Below are 21,341 nucleotides of genomic sequence, written 5' to 3' on the forward strand. Positions count from 1 at the left end.
CCAGACCACAATTGAGATTTAATAACTTGTTTTCGGTATTTATAAGTGAGTGTGGAGTCTTTTCTCGATAGCTTGATACTCGAAATGCTTCTGCTGTACAATTGTGGCTAGATATATTTGAATAAACTAGACACAGAAGAAAAATAGGAAAACATTTGGTTCCAATTTAATAAAATTATTGATTAAAGTTTATAGGTATGCATGTAAAGATATGTGTTCCACCTTTTTTTTCTTTTTGTCGAGAGGGTGGGATGATACTTTAATTATATAGCTACTTTTTTCTTCCCATGACAATTAATAATTGAATATTGGATTTGAGCTTTCTTATTGTAGACCGTTGCCATGGTTCCATAATATTGTATTGTGAATAGTATTTATGTTGTTAAACTGAATATAAATATTATTAATAGAAAAATAGCTGTTATGTGAAAATCTGGGTGCTTTAAAAATCCTGAGCAGTTGCTTGTGTGTGCCAGGCATGGCAATGTTCTTTTGACATTGTAAAACACATGAAACCACACTGCCAAACTCAGTAAATCTTGTTTTTAATCTGCTGAGTGAGTTCTGTTCTTGATGGCTCCTGGGGAGGATTTATACTATATCTATACATGCCAATGTTTGTTAGACCAGTCTGGCAAACCTGAAGCATTGAGGGCAGCTTCTCTACAATTGTGTGCTTTTCTGTCCTTTTATATCTTACTGACCCACTACCAACATATGCCCAATTCATGAACCATAATTATTAATTTGGTGTTTGCACAGAAGACAGTTACTGTGCATTTTCCTGCAAAATGGTATATTCTATTCAAACAACTTTGAATAAAATTCCAGCTGTTTTTTGGTGGATGACAATAGAGGGACAAAATGTAGCAGCTGTTAAGGAAGATAAGATCCGTCAGTAACTTATTTAGTTCTCCCCGATCATTCCCAATCTACCCATTTACATTATTATTTTTAATCTTACAATCAAATTAGCCCGACAGTTTGATTAAAACCGTGAAAGTGAATGAGAGGCCAAGTTTACTTGCAAGCCCATTACAACTGAGCATATGTTTGTCGGCATTTATTAGTTGAAAAATAAAAAATGAAACGTGAACCTTGAACAGTTCTTTGACAAAGGCTGTCTCAAGTGCTTTGTTCAAGACGTGGTGCATGTGTGTAATCCCTTTATGAATACAACAGTCACTTATGCTGCATTTTACAGGAGAAAAACATATTCCTGAGGGTGAGTTGTATATCATTACAACGCATGCCTTTACCATGCGACTATTACCACACAGTACCTTTACCACGCATATACCTTTAACACACATGCCTTTACAATGAAAATATAAGTATATATCAGGTAAATGAAGCCCCTTTATTATATTTATATGTGTGTTTGTACATATATATATATATATAACCTACTGCCTACTGGCAGGTGCCAGTTTTTTAGTTATTCTAATATATCTCATCTGAGTGTCTGTCTGACTGTCAGTATCAGTGTCTGAGTGGCTGTATTGGTGTGTGAATGGGTGTGTGAATGGCTGTATGGACGTGTTAGTGGATATGTGAGTAGCTGTGTGGGGGAGTGAGTGGCAGTATGAGTGGCTGTTCTGGAGAGTGAGTGGGTGTGTGAGAGGCTGTATGGGTGAGTTAGTGGCTGTGTGAGTGACTGCATAGGGGTGTGAGTGGCTGTATGGGTGACTGAGTGGATGTGTAAGTGGCTATATAGGTGAGTGAGTGGCTGTTGGGTGGGTGTTTGGTTAACTTAGTGGGTGTGTGAGTGGCTGTGTGGCAGAGTGAGTATCTGTGTGAGTAGCTGTAAGGGTGAGTGAGTGGTTGTCTGAGAGCGTGGAGGGATGAGTGAATGGGTATGTAAGTGGTTGTGAGAGTGTGTGAGTGGGTATGTAAGTAGTTTTATGGTTGTGTCAGTAGATCTGTTGAGATGCTTATGGGTGAGTGACTGGCTGTCTGAGTGATTGTATGATTGATTAAAGGAGTTTGATTAGTTGTATGGGTGACTGTATGGCTGTGTAAGTTGTTGTATGGTTGAATAAGTGGTTGTATGAGTAGCTGTGTGAGTGCATGGATGAGTGAGGTTGTGTGTGGCAAGTTGCATGGATATGTGAATAGGTATGTGAATGGTTCTGTGGGTGGGTGAGTGAGTGAGTGTATGAGAGACTGTATGGGGTTGTGAGTGAGTGTGGTTCTATGGAGGATGTCATCAATGATGTCATCAGTGATCTTATTTGAGATGTCATCAGGCATGTTACTGACCATGTCATGAGTGATGTAATATGTGAGGTCATAAGCAGTGAATTACGGGGCATAAGTTATAGTTAGCTCAGGTAACTATAACTGCTGAATTTCTATGGTTTTGTACGAGTGAAATGTTAGCCTAACTAGAACATCCCTGTAACCTTTGTTTTTCAGTGAATTGCTAAGGCTTTTTTTACTCTATTACCTAACTATAACGTCCCTGTAACCTTTGGTTTTTTCATTGAATTTCAAAGGTTTTTAATGTTAACTCCTAACTCTAATGCCCCTGTAGCCTTTGTTTTTTCTGTGAATTTCTTAGGTTTTTTTTGTTCTATTTCCTAACAAGTGATGGAGAAAGGGGGCAGGCCTCCAACAATCTCTTAGCAATACTGCTGTGTGGGACTTACTTAAGGTGACAGGCGGAGTTCTTGGCCCCCAAGGACCCTCACCATCTAAGGGGACGTCATCACCCAACCAGTTGCGCGCCATGATGCCCCTTTGCAGAGTCGTTGAGAAACAGAGATGGGCTTACGACAACTTCCCCCGGGGCTAGCCTATTTTGAAAAGTAAAGGTATTGTGTGGTAAATGATGCATTGTAAAGGCTGTTGTCCCTGCAGGTGATGTCTAAGGACCAGGGAATCTTTCAAGACAGATAGCTCATAGGCTTGTAGTGACCTGTCATTCCCAGTAGAGGATGTGACATGAGTTTACTGGCCCAATCAGGTTTCACAAGTGGCACGTTATTACCACACATTTTTTGCATTTTTGTAGGACATTAGAGCGCTTTGTTTAAGCACAAGGAGACTGTGATTTGATTTAAGGGAAGCCTCCACCTTCTATGAAAGACTGTGACTGGACCCTGAGCTAAAGGCTGAACTGGATAGATCAGGATTACTCTCTTGTCTTGTGTTCTTGAGGTTACTTGATGATATGAGGGATAAAATACCACCTGCCATATATTAGAAGGCTATTGCAAGTCACCGAGGAGTTCCATGACCAGATAGAGGAACAAGGCTGAAGACCGAGTTACTTTAAAAGGTTGTGGAATTCTGAGTGGATTGCAGCATTCCATGTACTAGCTATATCAGATTCCTCTTAAGACTTATACCTTTCATGAAGAAATGTTGTGTGATAGTGGAAGCATAACCCGGTGCCCTTCCAACATTATCAGGCTAAGATCCGTCCAAATTTATCTCAACACAAGGGGACAGTTCTAGCTCTGTTTGCTGCATTGAAAGAAATACGCTCAAAGAACTGAAGTTCTAAAAGTCTTTTCCCTCTATCACTGCTATTCAATCTTCTTGAATGGCCAAAGCATGTATGCTTGAAAAACCAACAATAGACTATTGGTGCTTTCTCGTTATCAGAACATCCATAAAGTGAATCTTATCAGGCGTCAATGCATCATGAGTGGAGTTCCACGACTGCCGAATACCTTGTTCCTTCAGGCAACTGGCAAGTTTGTATCTTGAATGAGCACCATTCAGCATCCATACTGCTTGGTCTTCATATGACAACTTTGCCTCAAGGAACCTTCCCTGCTGTCCATCAAAGTCTCATAAACAGAAGTTTGGCACGCTTAACCTGCTACAACAAAGAGGGAAACTTGGTATCTTCAACAAGCATCTTTGCAGCCCTCATAACAGATCAAGAAACATCTATCTTTTCCCTAACTCTGTAAATAGACATAGAGCCAGGTTTAGAAACTCTTTAATGTACTAGACAGAACCTGCATGCTCAAAAAAGAGTTCCGTTTGCTGACACTTAAAGATATCTCTCTCTTTTCTGAACACTCCTCACCACAAGCTATTGCAGATCACTTATACTGCAGGCCACTGTTCTGAGTTGACTGGTATGTGGATGCAATATCAAAGAACCTGGAAATACTGCTAGAACACTGTACATTCTTCTCCAGTGTGGTATTACCTCAATGGTATGAGAATAAGATGTAACGTGATGATACCTCGTGGTTTCCCCTATTTCTGAGCCGATAGACTCAGATTCTTGTGTTTTTTCCTTAATAAATATTGATAGGTAGTACCTTGCGAAATCTGTGGAAGTGAAGAAAAGCAGGGTAGTGAGAAATTTGTATGACTTTTCATGGTGATTCCAAATGTAAATCTCTGTCTTTCATCATACCTCCCTTTCAAGAACGATGTTTTGTGTTACAGTCCATATAATGCATGAGTTAAATCTAAATACATCATGTTGTCTGCTTTTCCTCAAAGACCCACCATGTCAGTAAATCATTTTTCACTATTTTTTTAAGCTCTGTCCAACCATGAAAAACTAAACTGTTGGTAAAACTAAAAATAGACTATGATTGCATAAATCATTAAGTGCTTTGTAAATGGCAATGATCTTGAGAATCCGAACTAGACTTACCCTGCGATTTCCATAGCTTACAACTACTCATAAACAACTTTTCCTCATAATCTGCAAGAACCATGGTTATCTTGCCATTCCATGTCATATGTTCTGTCAGTGATCCCATTCTTTTCCCTACCACTGTGTGTTCTATGTTGTAGAGCATTCACCAGAGGAGCTGAATACATAGAGGATCCTATTGGGGTCAGTGTTCATGGACCCTCAGTTAATGTAGCATCTGGAGAGCCTGTACTGACGTAACCTTTTAGAAGGGGGATTTCTGAGAATGTCCCCTAAGTTTATAGCCCATCTTTAATCTGGTGGTGGCCCAGTTGTATAGGCTAAGCTGTCTAAGAATAACCTACTGTTCATGGTCTAAAGTATATTTATTCCCCAGGAACAAGATCATCACCAATGTTCCTTTCAATTGCCTTTTATACCACCCATCTTTGGAAATTCACTTTATCTTTTCCTCATGAATGCATATTCTTATTTCCAATTTTTGATCCTAGTTTTCTCAATACAGTTCATAACATCTTTTCCCACTTCCCCCTAAATTTTTTAGGAGGCATATTCACTGTTCTAACCACGTTCCTGGAATATTTTGGGGAAAGTTATAAATTCCCCAAGCATTTTTACAAAGCGTTCAAAAGTAGTAATTTTGAATGGCACAAAGTTTTGCCTCAAGGGCACAGCTCAGGTTAAAAAACTATGAACACCCTCAAAATTTCTAGCCTCAAAAACAACGTTTATATTTTCCTTGCTGCTTTCATTGCATTTTCACCACTTCACGCACTAGGACTTTGGTGGGTTTTTTTGCTCTAAAGATCCCTGTCATGGTACAGCAGCTCTGTACATCTTGATCCCCACAATTTTGTTATTGTTTGAAGCACAAGGTTACAAGTCTACCTATTGTAAGCCTTAGAAGTACCCCTTTACTTTTGTCTTTCATTTTGCCTGTGCTTCCAGTGAATGACAGAGGATGTCTGGTAGAGCATTTTATTTTGGAGATGACAATTTCAGTCAGTTGTCACTTGAAGCTGGAAAGTACATCGATGTCCACTCAAAAAGACTCAGGCTGTGAACAGTTAAGATCTTATTTTTAATTCTGGCGAATACTGAAAGAAGTGTCTTGCACTCCAAATTGTACTTGGAGAATAACCAGTGTAGCTTTTTGTAAGCATTGATTCCACTGAAGTCAAAGCGACCGCTGGATTCTTGTCTTTCTGAAAACAAAAACCTAAAATTTGGCAACATTTTATAAATAAAGCTATTCACAGTAAGTGGTTCTGTATGATCATATTGAACACAAACTTCCTTAATATAGACTGCAAAAGTGCCTGCCATCCAACAATGACTATCTAAAAATATCTATATAATAATCCTAAATTGAAGGCAAAATTATTTCTCCTGCCCTTGACATCTGGCATCACTAGAATGTAAATATTGTCCCATATCTTATTATAAAATTGTGTAAATTGACCAGCCGTTCTCCAGATTGAACATATTTGGAGCAGGTGATTGATGGTGGCTAGATGTACTTATCCGTGGGGGTAGATATCAATGTAAGGTCCTGTATTTATTTCCCCCCACCATCATTTATTTTTCATGATTTTGGTAGATTTAGTTTACGACAATATATTCATGGAGATCAACAATAGATTAGTTATGACATTTTTAAAGCAAGGCTTTCTAGTAATCTTTTGAAAAAACTGCATTTATGCTTCTTGAACCAATCAGGAAAGTGATATAACAGTACTTTCAGCTTTTACTTTAAAATTTGCAGCACACAATCAATCCATGGTTAAACATATGGTGTCAGATAGAGATTCACAGATGATAGTGTATGGCATTTTGTGATCATGAACAGCAGTTCCAGATTCGCCGGATCAATAAGATTTAACCCTGATCCAATTTTCATTAACCAAGAGATGCGGCCTCAAGAGTAACACACTGACCTTATCCTTGAGTATCATATCATAATATACAGAAAGCCAAGGCTGGAATATGTATAATATGTGCAGAAAAATGTAGAAGGTCTATGGCAATCAAACACAGTGGTACAATTCTACTTTCTCAACTTGTCTGTGTGCTTTTTTGGAGTCATTGGTTGGAAACTTTTCCATCTTCTGGCCATATACTGAAATCATATTATCAAAACCCAGTAAACTGTCATCCTTGTGGCTTGTAAGGTAACTAAACTGTTGGACCTGACATGTTTGGTGTGGTTTTCCCCCGACTTTTTGTATTTCAGCCCCCTGTTATTGGTAACATTGTTTTTGGTGGCATTAGAACTCTGCACACTTTGCCACTGATAAACAGTGCTAAAGTGTTTGTGCTCTCTCCTTTAAATATGGTAACATTGGCTTACACCCAATTGGCACATTTTATCTACTTGTAAGTCCCTAGTAAAGTGGAACAGTTTGTATGCAGGTCCTTTAAATTCAATTCTACTAGTGGGCCTGCACCACTTGTGCCACCCATTTAAGTAACCCTTTAAACATGTCCCAGGCTTGCAACTGCAGCCTGTGTATGCAGTTTTAAACTGCCATTTCAACCTTTCAAGATAGACATCTTGCCAGGCCCAAACCTCCCTTTTTAACATATAGGTCACCTCTTGGGTAGGCCCTAAACAGTACAGAGGGCATGGTGCAATATACTTAAAAGGCTGGACATGTACTTTTAAGTTTTACATATCCTGTTAGTTAAAAAATGGCAAAATGTGTTTTTCATTACTGTGACGTCTGGCTCTCCGACAGGACAACATTGAGTTAACTTATTGCATTTAATAAGTGATAGCTTTCAAGAGGGAGCAGGTAGGACTCTCGAGTTTGGTGCCTAAAGAATTGTAATGTAAAGCCCTCTTTATTGGTAAAGTTGGATTTTAATTCACAGTTCTGAGAATGCCACTTTTAAAAAGTTGACATTTTCTTGTCTCAGCCATTTGATGCCTGCAGCCTGTTTACTGTCACATGACTGAGTGGAGCTGGCAGTTGGTCTTTGTGTATTGCTCCCAGACAGTGAAATAAAGGGCCAGCAGTGTTCTCTGACTTGATGAGGGGCAGAAGCTGTCCCCTATCACAGTTGCACATCACAAAGGCTTCTTCTGATCACACTCACAAATAGTTTGACACTAGTCTATTGTGACCCTAGACTGTCTGGGGCCAAGGCACGGGTTGAAATCTCCAGAATTTTCTCCTACTTCAAAGTGGATATCAGGTATAAATATTTGGCCCTCAGACTATTGTGACCCCAGACTTTCTGGAGGCAGGGCAGGAAAGAAGACATTCTAAGCACCTCTGTTAGAATGAGCTTTTATGTGCATGCAATGGTTTTAATGATCAAACTAGATGCCCTTTATGCAAAGTTTTGCACTGCATGTATGCACTTTTTAAATACTAGAAAAAAGGGTTCTCTGACGGTTGGCCTTGGTCTTTTTCTATGAAATTCATCCAGATGCAAAGCGAAACGAGATTCTGTATTGATTTGCTATTTTTTATCCTTTTGAACTGTGAATATCTGATTCAATATCATGTTGTAATGTCATGATAAAAATTGGTATACCTTTTTGTAAATGTAATGGTTTTAATTAACTATGAATCAATAAACTGACTTACTTACTTACTTACTAAGCACCTCTGGGATTTGAAATCTCTAGAACCTTCTCCTACTTCAAAGTGGCTACTAGGTGTAAATATGGAAACCTCGGTACACCTCTGCTGCATGCTGCCCTGGTGCCTGAGTGAAGGACTGGACTTGCATCTTGAACCCAGGACCACTAGAGGGACTTCAAGGGCCAGTCAGCTGGCCTCCCGATCAGAAGCCTCATGGACAGAACAAGCTCCAACCCTCTTGAACCCAGCACCTGGACTCTGACATCTGTGAGTCCCCACACCCCCAGGTGGTGCCACCCTTGTTCTGGACCTTTGGAAGCATGCCTGAAAGTACTCTGCCAGTCCATCCGTGGTCCCAGCAGAACACACATAGCACGATGCATCGCTTCACCAGACTCTACATAGAAACCGCTGGGTGATGCATCCCCAATGTCGGACCTCGCATCAGAGCCCTCAGCCCCTCGGAACTGCCACTGCACAACGCATCTCCACAAGAACATTGCATCACCTCTGCAGCTCCACTGAACCACCACTATGTGACATATCTGCACGCAGGACATCGTATTCCCTCCACAGCTCCTCTGAACTACCATGGTGCTCCGCATCTCCATGCAAGGACCTTGCATCACCTCTGCTGCACAACTCATCCTCAACGCGGGACTTTGCATCACTCTGAAACCCAGGTTGAAGGTATGTACCCTTGTTCAGTGGCCTAACTTGGTCCCTGTATCAGACCTACGCTCCATCGTGGTTGGCCTGAACTTATCACTTTGTTCTGGTCCGACGCGATCAGATAACCACATTTGAAGCTTTGTGCTTCTAGTCACTATTTTCACTTAAATCTATAAAATTGCATATGACCGATTCTACTGATTGGATTTTTGTTGTTTTGGTGAGAAATTATTTTTTTCCAAATTGGTGCACGATTTTTCATGTTGTCTTTTTACTTTATTACTGTTTGAAGTGCTGCATAACTACTCTACACATTGCCTCTAAGTTATGCCTGACGACTTTCGTGCCAAGCTACCAGAGGGTTAAGAACGGGTTAATTTGGGGTCTGCTTGTATTTCACCCTTACAGAGATTGTGCTTGCTTCTTGATTAGGGTTTCATCTCCCTCAATCAAGAAACCTAATTTCCAACCCAAAGTACTTGTGTGATTGAGTAACTGTAACCCAAATCACCGATATGCCTATTTTTGACCATATTAGCATTCAGTATGTAATATTTGTTTCAAATATTTTTTAGGTACGGAATTGTGAAATTGCAATAATATTTTCAAATGTTTACCTGTAAAACCCAAATTACTTTGCTTCCCCGTATAAAGTCGATTCAGAAAAGAAGTCCTGATTTTTATTTTTTGTCAAATAGTCGCATGATAATCAATTAAAAATGCTTCTGACTATGGCTAGACAATCTCCAGAACAGCAGTGCAATTACTGCAGCTTCACTCATCATTTTAGCGCGACTATTCTCCACCTTTCAATACATTCTTCGAAAAAAAAACTTTTATTTATCAGCTTCCAATAAAGTCATTTTGATTTATTTTTGAAAAGTTATGTGTGGGGTGATTCAGGCAGGCAATGATTCTAACTTTCATCACCCTTTATGTGCAGGGTATTCGTTTTGTTGCTTTGACAGATTTTTAGGATATCCTAATAGGCACTATGAATTCTCAGCATATTTACATGCATTCCCTCCCAGTGGAAAGAATTTACATAATCAATGGCAACAAGCACGCCTGGATTTACTGTGCACGGTCCTGGCATACACCATCTATCCACAAAAACCATTAATAAATGCAATATATATTTTAATTTAGCTATCTTACCCCAATGTGACCAAGGAATCAGAATAATAAGAACACTGGTAATTAGTTTTGTTGTCTACTGGGTCATAAAGAGGTGTAGGAGAAGGTGAATTGTTGTTATTGATATTTATTTCTGTCACCTAACTGTATTGAAATTCAGAGAGCAATATTTCGCAATTGTTACTCCCATTAATAATTTAAAAAATGTATTTTTCAGTCAAAGAACTCATTTGCTGGGCTTAATTTGTAAATATATAAGTGCCAATTCCCACGCTATTGCACAGTAGGCCACTGCAGATTTCACTGCCGACTGGAATGTCATCACTGCCACATACCAGCATAAATGCGCTCTTTCGAGCACCATACTCCTGTAAATGTGACAACTTGGACAATTACAAGCCACCCAAAGCAGAAGTAGACGTGGATGCACTAGAATAATTTTTAAAATGTGTAATTAATTGTTAAGCTCATGTGCTCCACTGACAAGTAGACAGACAGCGCTACCATGTGGTGGGCTGTCATAAGTGCCAGCGTGCACAACTAAGTGCTGGTGCCAAGCACCAGCAAACACTGGCACAAATTAAGCACTGCTTTCACAGAGCTTTAATGCGAGTGGATAGAGGGCAGCAGAGCATTTGTTTGCTTTCACGAATAGGTAACCCAGGATTAGCATTCTGCAGAATAATGTGCCTGCTGGTCCACGGTCCACTGATGACTGCTATGACCATATCAAGAAGAGTGCCTATAAACAGCTGCAGCTTTCATTTAAAGTTTGAACATGCATTTTATGAAACACATTATGTCAAACTTAGAACAGGTAGACTGACATGGTTCTGTTCAAAAACATTTTGTAAATATTAATGAGAAATGCTAAAATATTTTGACATACTTATAAATAATGTACAAAGTCTCAGAATAAAAATGTGAATACACATTATCGTAAGTGTGTCTAAATTTAGGCATAAGGTATGGTCAAGAGTCTTAGGGGCACATGCATCAACAATGCCATTTGCGATTCCTTATTAGCGAAAAATAAGGAATCGCTAATAAGGAATAGCAAAAGGCTATGCATGTAGGAATCGCTATTCAAATAGCGATTCCTTAACTTTCCTTAATTGCTACTAGCAAATTGCGAGTAGCAATTAAGGAATGCCATCCCAATCATTCCTATGGGCCTCCAGGCCCATACGAATGAATTGGAGATTGCATGAGCAAATAGCGAGTACCAGTAGGTTCTCGCAAATTGCTCATGCAATTTCAAGGGTGCAAGGGTGTCAAAATGACACCCTATTGCAGCCCTGAAATTGATATGTGCACATATGTTGCACACACACATGCTCTAAGGGCATGTGTGTGTGCAACATGAAACTTTGAAAAATGCACAAAAGTGCATTTTTCAAACTTTTAGCAAATTACCATGCAGTTCATCTTCATGGTAATTTGCTCCCCCTATTAGCGAATTCGCTAATTTTTTAACTTTCATGCATTGCATTTAAGGAATCCCAAATTGAGATTCCTTAAATTAAGGAATCTCAATTTGGGATTCCTTAAATGCTATCGCTATTTAAGGAATCGCTATTTAAGGATTCCTTAAATAGCGATTTTTGCTTTTGGGTTGATGCATTGGGATTGGGTATTTTTAACTCAATACCGGGAGCTATTAGCGAATCGGTATTTTACCGACTGGATTTTGGCTTGATGCATGAGGCTGTTAGTTTGTAATGTACACATAACGTCATCCAAGTTAATGAGGATTGTACAAGAATTCAAAAGAAATCAAAATGGAATCTGTGCTTTTGAGAGCAAAGCTGTCAGTTTGATATGAGCTGATCAGCTATCCATCAGGTCAGGGCTGTCTTTAGGCCGGTGCGACATGTGCAGCTGCACCTGGTGCTGAACTCAGCGGAGGGTGCTTTCTTTAGAAATAACTTATGGGTTTAAAAGCACTCTGTGTATACAACAGTTTTCAGGCAGCTACAAGAATGTCAAGATAACCCTGGTGATTAATGTTCCTGCTGGTTAGAGAAGAGATTTGTCTAATGGCAGTTTTGACTCATCAGAAAGTAGCACAGAGGGTTAATATGCCTGCTGCGAAGAACGTGGACCGTGGAGATCCCCAAACTGTATTTTATGTGGATACCTCAGTAGGTTATTGCTTTTGTCACAGACATCCTTTTGTTACTTGCAGTTCATAAGTTACAATCCTTATATAGCACCGTGATCTATGAATTGTCATCAAAGAATTGCATTCAAACTGCATGGTATAGGTTAGAACATAATATTTTTCCCCAGCCTTTTATTATCTGTTCCTAATGTTGCTAAAAATGGTTCATATTACTAAAGCCAACCCCAACCAGCACTTTAAAACGAATGCCATGTATGTGAGAAAGAGGCTATGGATAGATAAGGGGCATTTTTAGAGGGTGGTTGTGAGGGAATCTTTGGAGAAGGAGGTCTGAGGTGGTGCCAAGAAAGAGTATTATTGCACCGGTGCCACTGGCGCTAAAGCCAGCCCAGGATCAGGTAGGTGTAATTCAGAAAGGTCAGGACTGCGTAGAAGGGAGTAAATATTGACTTGGGTACTTACCAGTAATCTTCATTACTCCGAGTCATAGACTTTTTCGTCACAGTCACCTCTGAGACTATGTGTTGGAAGCACAGCACTCACCCATAGAAAACAATCCCCACTCATCATGGCGATCTGATAGGAAGTAACTGTCACCTGACCTATAAGGGTGGGGCAAACCCATGCCACATCCTGTAATACCCAACAGAGCATAAAGAACAACAAACAAAAAAGAAAAGAAAAGGAAATGAAAGAAAGCAAAGAAGACACAACTACTAGTGTAGTGACTAGAATCAACCATATTTGCTTTTTGTTCGTTACGCAACTCCCAAGGGCGGGAGGGAGGGAACAGGCTGTGAAGAGGAAGACTATGACTCGGAGTAATGAAGATTACCGGTGAATAACTGATTCATTACCCTCCTCCTCCGTCTTTCTCATCAAAGTCACCTCTGAGTGTATACCAGAGCGCTAGATGAAACTAAAAAAGAAAACCAACACCCATAAATATGCCAAGAAAACTTTATTTGATTTGCGGATGAGCATACATCAGTGAACTGCAGTAAGAACAGATGAACCAAAATCCTCAGGAAAAAACCTACCCATCCTCAATTTATAATAGGAGATGAAAGCATGAGGGGAAGACCAAGTCGCAGCCACACAAGCATTCTTCAATGAGGCACCCTTAAAAGACGCCCAGGAGGAAGCAACACCCCTAGTTGAATGCCCCTGAATCACAGGAGGAAGAGAAACCCCCAAATGGATATAGGCAAAGGAAATTGTCGACCTAACCCAACAAGAAATAGTAACTGTTGTAGGGCGATGATCCTGCCTGGCTACACCAAAAGTGACAAAAAGAAAATCCACCTGGCGAATAGATGCAGTTTGCTCCAGGTAAATTACAAGAGCTGTTGTTAAATCAAGAGAATGCATCAGTGTTTCCTTCGCTGTAAAGGGGGTAGGAAAAAAGGCAGAAAGAACAATATTCTGGGCCAAATGGAAAGGGAACCTTGGGAAGGAAAGCCAGGTCAGTGCGAAGGACCACCATGTCCGGAAAAAAAAAGCAAGTGAAGTTGGTGACAAAGCAATGCGCCAATCTCCTCCAAACACCTCCTCGAGGGGATAGCCACCAGAAAACACACCTTAAGGGTCAGAAACTTCAGAGAAACAGAAGGCAGTGGCTCAAATGGGGACTTCTATAAAGCATTAGGGACCAGAGGGAGATCCCACGAGGGAACAGGAAAGGAAGCTATCAGCTCCCTAAGGTAGAACTCCGAAGAAGGCGAGAGGCCAAGGACTCAAAGGGGAGAGGAGAGACACCACTGATAGCCTTGATGGCGTCCCGCTGGCTACAGAGAGTAGAGACTGGCAGCCCCATTAAGAACCTTTCTCAGAGGAACTCAAGTACAGAACCACCTTCACAAGATTCAGGGACAAACCCCCTCGATGAGCACCAACCAGAGAAATTCTTCCAGTGCCTTTCATAAACCCCAAAAGTAATGACTTTTCTAGAAAAATGAATCGAAAGAGCCACCTCCAAGGAGCAACCCAAAGTTACTAGCCTTCTCCTTTCAATTTTCACAACCCAATGCCAGCTGCCTGAGTGCATGGTGGGACGGATGAGGAAAACGAGCATCGAAAGGGACTGTGGAAACCTCCAAGGAGGAGCAATGGCCAATCTGTGCAGGAGGAGATGCCATGGTTGATGAGGCCAAAAAGGGCCTACCAACAGCACCAAAACCTTCTCCCTCCTGATTTTTGCCAAAACGCTGCTGAGAAGGAAAAAGGCAAAGAGAAGATCCCGAGGCCACCGGCAATTCAGGGAGTCCACCTTCCAAGCCTCCCTGCAAGGGTGCAAAACCTTGGTAGAATAGACAAAGACACCAATGGAGGGAATTGGTTTCTCAGCTGATCCGCACACCCATTCTCCCTCCCTGACAGATAGACCCAACAGGTTGGCATCTGTCCAAGCCCCAATCTGATCCACCAGGAGAGTCAAAAGAATGAGTCCCGCCAAATGAAACAAATAGGCCCGGGCCACATGATTGTCTGTCTGGACCAGAACCAACTTGTCTTTAGGAAGAGGGGCAAAGTGCAGAAGAGTTTGAAAACTTCAGCCAGTTCTTTCCAATCTGAAGACATCCAGCTCTCTGTGGGTGACCAAAGTCCTTCAGAAGAAAGAGTTCAGAGTTTAGCCCCCCAACCTCAGAGGCTTGCATCGGTCGTCAGGGAACAGGGCATGGGTGAGTCCAAGGGCACTCCCCCACCAGGTTTTCTTGCAGTAACCACCCCTGCAGCTGCCAGGAAATCATGGCTGACACTGACTCCAAGGCATTGTAATCTTGGGACCTCAGATTCCAATCAGACAGTAGGGAATACACCAGATTGAAGAGATGCCTGCAAGCCCAAGGCAGACATTGTCCCCCTGAACCCTCAACCAGTCCATTGTGGAAGCTAACTGAGCAGACAGGAGTGTTGATGCTGTCGTGCTAGTGGAAGAAACACTTTCCCAACCTTGTATTGAAGAGAGCTCCTATGAACTGGAGCTCCTGAGATGGTACGAGATAGGTCTTGCTGAGATTCACAATGAACCGATAGGTCTCCAGGCAATTACGCACCAACTCCACTTCCTCCTGGGCCTTAAGGAAAGATGAGGAAGAAATTAGTGAGTCATCCAGGTAAGAAAATAGAAGCATCCACCCAGGCATGTAACAGGCCCACCAGTGGAGCGAGGGCTTTGTGAACACCCTAGTGGCCTAGGCCAACCAAATGCCAGTACAGAGAATTAGAAATGCCACCTCAGGCCAAAGAACCTCAAATACCTCTGAGAAAGAGGATGTACTGGGATATGGAAATGAACATCTAAAAGGTCTAAGGATGCTAGAAAGGCCCCGGCAGAAATAAGGGGTAAAATCTTCTGTAAACTCACCATCTTGAATTTTTGGTAACGGACATAGGATTTTACTGTCTTGAGATCCAACGCTGGGCGGTAACCCTTCCGGACCAGGAACATCAGAGAATAACACCCCTCACCCATCTTGTCCTCTGGGACAGGGATGATGGCACCCTTCTGGAGAAGCTCGAAGATCCCTCCTCTGTAGACCCTGGGGCTTCAGAATATTCTGAGGAGTTGGGGTTGGTATGATAAAGATCTGGAGGCCGAGAAGATGAGTCAATAGAATAGCGTTCTTCCACCATGCAAAGAACCCAGGCATCAGTGACGTCTCTTGTCCAAGCTGAAGAAAATTGTCCAATTCGGCCTCCCACTCTTTGACAGTCATGCTTTTCAAGTGAAACTAGCAGAGGCGGCTCCTGCAGGCTGTTGCTGGGACTTATTAGAGGAGGGAGTGCCATGGCCTCGTCCCCTCTCACGAAAGGGCTCAGTGTGCCCCTTACCGGCTGAAGGGGGGAGTCCCAAATGCCAGCCTGGAACCAGACCCATGACCTCTCACCAAAGGGCTCAGAGGAGTCAGCAGCTTATGATCCTCCACAGACTTCTTCAACATCTCTTCGAGTTGAGGACCAAACAACCATGTCCCATCAAAGGGCAAATGAGAAAGGAGGGCCTTCTGGGACAACTCCGCCTTTCATGACCTCATCTATATGTGACGTCTAGCCAAGACAATGGAACCAGAAATGGCCGCTACAGTGGACAGAGTCAAAGGTAATGTTTGACAAGAAGCAAACCTGCAGCTCCATAAGAGGTAGATGTGAATTGACATCATCCCCTTGCTGATGCTCCGCAGACGAGGCCTGAAAGTCATGCTGGAGGGACTGACAACAAATGTGGCGTAAGCGCCTACTCAGATTGAAAAGTTAGAGCTGGAGTATGCCCATTTAGCAGCACTGTCCACCTTCTAATGAACTTGGTTGCTAGGTGAGGCATTTTCAGAGATGATAGAACGACTGGAAGCTAGACCTGCCATCAGAGAATCCACCTTCGCCTGAGGGGGAATCTCAGTCAGGAAATTAGTATGAGGATACTTCTTCTAGTCCCTGGATCGCTTTATGATTGGGAAGGGCTCAGGCTCCTTCTGATGGTACTGCGAGAAAGAATCCTCCTCTTCATTCAGAGGAACCATCATAGGAAAGGCCAAATTCTCCTTTAAGTGGGTCAGAACCTCCTTCAGTTCTGTGCCCTTCAGAAAGCATCCTTTTGTGCCTCATACAAACCATCAGAGTCCAGGTCAGGCTGGGAGGAAGCTCTAAGGATCTTACAGGCACATGCATCAAACCTTTTTGCGATCGCAAACGGTGCGAATCGCAAAAATAGGCCGTTTGCGATCGCAAAAGTCAGTGTTGAAATGCATCAACTGTATATTTGCGAAAATCCATTTTTTCGCAAATATAAGGAATCGCAAAACATTCTGCGAATCAAATAGCGAATCGGTATTAGCGTGTCCCAATTAGCGAATCGCAAACAACGATTCGCTAAATGTATGCATGACAAATCGCAAATAGCGATTTCCATGAAAATCGCAAATTAGCGATCGCTAAATAAGAAGGATCACAACCAGGTGGTAATCATGAGTGCAAATCACAGACAGGTGAAAACCAACTGAAACCCATTTAAACACACCCAGAATGAGCCAGCACTGTTCACAATGGCAGGGATTTACCTGATGGCGAGGAGGATGAGGCTGCAGGCTGCCGCACAGAGACGGAGGCGAATGAATGAGCGCATCTTCAGAGTCCGCATAACTTTGCTAGGCCAGCAAGAGGATGAGATATACGACAAGTATAGGCTCAATGCAGCAATGATCCATGATCTAATCAATGAATTGGACCCCATAATGCAACGACAGACACGTAGGACCAATGCCATCCCAACGCATGTGCAGGTCCTATGTTGCCTACACCTTCTGGCGTCAGGCAGTTTTCAGGGGGTCATTGCTGTTGCGGGAGGTGTGTCACAAAGCGCACTTTCAAGAATATTGAAAGCATTCCTTGATGCCATGATGGCCGTGATCGGGTCTCATATCAAGTTCCCTACCACCGCGCTTGACCTTGCAAAAACCAAACAGGAGTTCTACCAGATAGCTCGTTTCCCACATGTTTTGGGTTGTATTGATTGCACCCACGTTGCAATATGTCCCCCTGCAACACAGGAATATATATATAGAAATAGGAAATGTTACCATTCCCTCAATATTCAGGTCGTTTGCAATGCCAAAAACATTATCACTGACATTGTTGCGCAATTTCCAGGGAGTGCACATGACTCTTATATCTTCAGGCAAAGTGGCATACACACCCGTCTTGTCAGGGGAGAATTTGGAGAGGGACATCTGCTTGGTAAATATGTGTTATAGTTTATCACTGTCATTGTACGTATGTCAATGTGAAGCTGCCACTGACTCTTTGCTCCATTACATGTAGGTGACAGCGCATACGCCTTGCGTAATTACCTAATGACGCCTTACCTCAATCCCACAACTGCCAATCAACAGAGGTACAATGCAGCACATATTTCGACAAGGAACATCATAGAGCGCACATTTGGGCTGTTGAAGAGCCGATTCAGATGTCTACATAAGACCGGTGGAGCACTGAAGTACAACCCTGAACAATGCTGCAAGATAGTAGCGGCATGTGCCATGCTGCACAACATAGCGACAAGGGGAGGAATGGACATCGAGGTGTCTGACAGCGATTCGGAGGATGGGAACCAGCAAGTGCCACAACACCATGCAGCACAAGGGGCAGGCGCAGCAGAAGGGCGTAGGAGAAGATTTGACATCACACAAAATTATTTCTGAGGTGAGTAATGATGACACAGAAACTGACTATTGCTATCAAAGTATTCTTTAATTAAATAAAATTGCCATGAGTGTTCAAGCACACTTGTAATCTGACCAGTGCAATGGACATAAGTGGTTTGCAAATGTCAATTCACTTGTCAGTCTGTGAAAAGTCAAATCCAAATAAATGGTTACGTCACCATAGTGGAATGCACTTGTACATGCCAGTCTAGCGCTTTTTCCCACGAACACCCAGACGCCTGTCAGACCCAGCATTGTCATCCGTTATGTTGGAAGCGGCGGGGGTACTGCTGCGTGTGTTGCGTCTTCCTGCAGTGCGGACTGGAACTGCCACACTACTTAGGCTTGAGCCACCCTCACTACCCTCTTCGGCCGTCGAATTGTTGGCCGCAATTGTGGAAGCATTTAGCAAATCAACTGCATTGGTGACCTGGTCCAGTGCTTTAGCCACATCGCCGCTCCAATGGCACATTTCAGTTTGCATGGTCACAGACCTACGCGCCAGCAGTGCAGTTGTCGTGGCCAATCTATTGTTTGATTTAGCAAACATTTTCAATTGCAGCATTAGTTGACGATGCTGTCTCTTCTGGGATACATTTCCCTCATGCATCACCTTGCTCAGTTGCTGCACACTTTCTGACAGTACTGCTATGTTGCTAGCCATCTTGCCCACTTGCAATTGTACTAATCGTGTGTTTTTTGTCTGCAGGCGCTGCATACGGAGCATCTGTCCCTCAAGACCACCCCAGACATCACTTGGTTGCTCCTCCTGCTGTGTCCTGAGTGCTCTTCCTCTCCTACGCCGGGCTCTGTGATTAGTTCTGGGGACCTGTGGTTGTGTTTTTGTGATGGAAGTTGTCTGGCCATGGCTGCCACCTGGTGTTGCATCAGCCTCATCATCTTCACACTCCATGGTGACTAGGGATGGAACAGTAGCCCTGCGTGACTTTGTTGGACGTGAGGGATTTATTTGCACCACAGGTGTGTCCATCTGTTCACCTGCGCTGGTGTCCTGCATGTCTGGGGAATCGCTATCCACATCTTCTACACGTTGCGCATCTGTGAGGTGAAACAGTGCAACACTGTATTATTTCATGTCTGTGATATTAATTGCACAGTAATAAATATCTGCCTTTGTAAATGATTTTATACTCTATTAAGCTTTTTTGGGTTGTTACTCTGAGATTTGACATTTTAACTGCTTGACCTGACTACATCTCCCATAATGCCCCTCACCTACTGAACGCATTGTGTACTGGATGTTCAGGGTCTGCACTTGGGCTGTACTGTGGTCGAGTTCTACCTTTACATTTTGTAACACTAAGAAAACATACATTCATCTTACCTTCAGATGTGTTTGCTGCTCCGGACGTGTCCAGCTGGGTCACACCAACAACAGCTTCTGGCTGGATGGTGGATTCAATCAAGTCCTCCATGGGAGTGTTCCCAGTGTCTGTTGGTGTTCCCCCTCCTGTCTTCTTTGCCTCCTTCAGGCGGTCAGCTATGCGCACCTTAGCCCGACTGCGCAAGTCGTACCATCGTTTTTTGAGTTCTTCAATGGTGCGGTGTGTCACCCCAATGGCATTGACCCTGTTTTGGATCCGGAGCCAGATTTTCCTTTTCTCCTGCTCTGCCACTTTCAATGATGCCTTTCCAAACAGCTTGTCATGGCTGTGGACTACTCCCTCAATGAGGGTGTCAATTTCTTTTTCTGCAAATTTAATTTTGCGTTTCCTGCCTGTTTGGCTCTCCTCTGCTGTTTGTGAGGCTTCCATTTGATATCACAAGTTTCTCTTCTGTCTCTGTCACACTCCTGTTCTGCTCCCAGAGCCAGCTCCCTCCTCTCCCTGACACTGTGCACTGGAAATGAGGCTGGTGCTGCTCACTTCCTGGTTGTGATGTCATCAGGATGCATCAAAAAGCGACTTCGGTATTAGCGATTTCGCTAATTGCGAAATCGCTAATAGCGAGTTCGCAAATGCCGAAATCGCAATTTATTTAGCGATTTTTAGCGATTCGCAATATTCTCGCAATGTTTTTGTTGCATCGTGTTTTGCGAGTCTTTATTTGCGATTCCTTAAAATTCGCAAATAAGGACTCGCAAACTCTCTTTTTGATGCATGTGCCTGTTAGTCACTGGACCCTCAGATACTGCAAAAGCAGAATCAATGCTTTATTTCTTATAGCCTGAAGGACATCAAGAGCCATGCCAACAGACTGAAGCGAGGAAGTAGGCTCTGACAACACCTGAGAGTCAGAAGAATCATGCCTGCGCATCTCCGAGCATTTCCCCTTCATTTCTGCAACCATAAACCAACTGTTGAAATGGAGGAAAAGGTTTTACTACTTTAAATACTGCCAAGAGTCATTGTTGCTAGGCAACAGACACGGACTACATGATGAGGTGCGCTGTCCGACGGCATCCGGCATCCATATAACTATCAAGAACTGCTCGCGGTCCGGGCATTTCACTGCATCTGACCAAGACCCCCAGATTGGGCCCAAGAAGATGCCACCCTCCACCAAGGTATCGTCCACCGTCGATCTGACACACTCCGTGCAGGAGCGGCAGTGTGTAAAACATGCTGCGGGACACTGGCAAGCACCTGCTGCTCCTCACCACTCGGCGCAGGAGCAGCAGCGTAAAACCAAATAGAGGGACCGCTGTCCCTGACAGCTATAGCGCAGAAGAGGCACTGGCATCTATTAAACAAGCATTGGCATAGCCAATAGGTCTCGCTTTTGGGACCTTATAAGTATTTAGTTTTGCAGCACAATATCCTTGGTGCAACAACATCAGCTGTTGCATGGCTAACCTTGTACCTTATAAGTGTTTAGCTACGCAACAGTTGATTTTGTTGCACCAATGATATTGTGCTGGATAACTAAACCCTTAATGTCCCAAAGGTGAGACCTATTGGCTATGCCAATGCTTGTTTAGCAATGTTGTGGAGCATGGATAAAGAGGAACCCCCCATGTA

General features: G+C 42.8%; 1 protein-coding gene and 1 long non-coding RNA gene across 2 annotated transcripts in view; both read left to right on the top strand.

Annotated features, from left to right (window-relative positions):
- The window catches only part of DLG2 (discs large MAGUK scaffold protein 2), a 4,361,751-nt gene that overhangs the window by 1,451,423 nt on the left and 2,888,987 nt on the right, over positions 1 to 21,341 (top strand). The window lies entirely within an intron of this gene.
- Positions 17,978 to 19,504, top strand: LOC146805879 (uncharacterized). Its single transcript, XR_014967934.1, has 2 exons — positions 17,978 to 18,358; positions 19,070 to 19,504. It is a non-coding gene; the product is annotated as an uncharacterized LOC146805879 (long non-coding RNA).

This window comes from Triturus cristatus, chromosome 8 (assembly GCF_964204655.1).
Source record: "Triturus cristatus chromosome 8, aTriCri1.1, whole genome shotgun sequence".
NCBI lineage: Eukaryota > Metazoa > Chordata > Amphibia > Caudata > Salamandridae > Triturus > Triturus cristatus.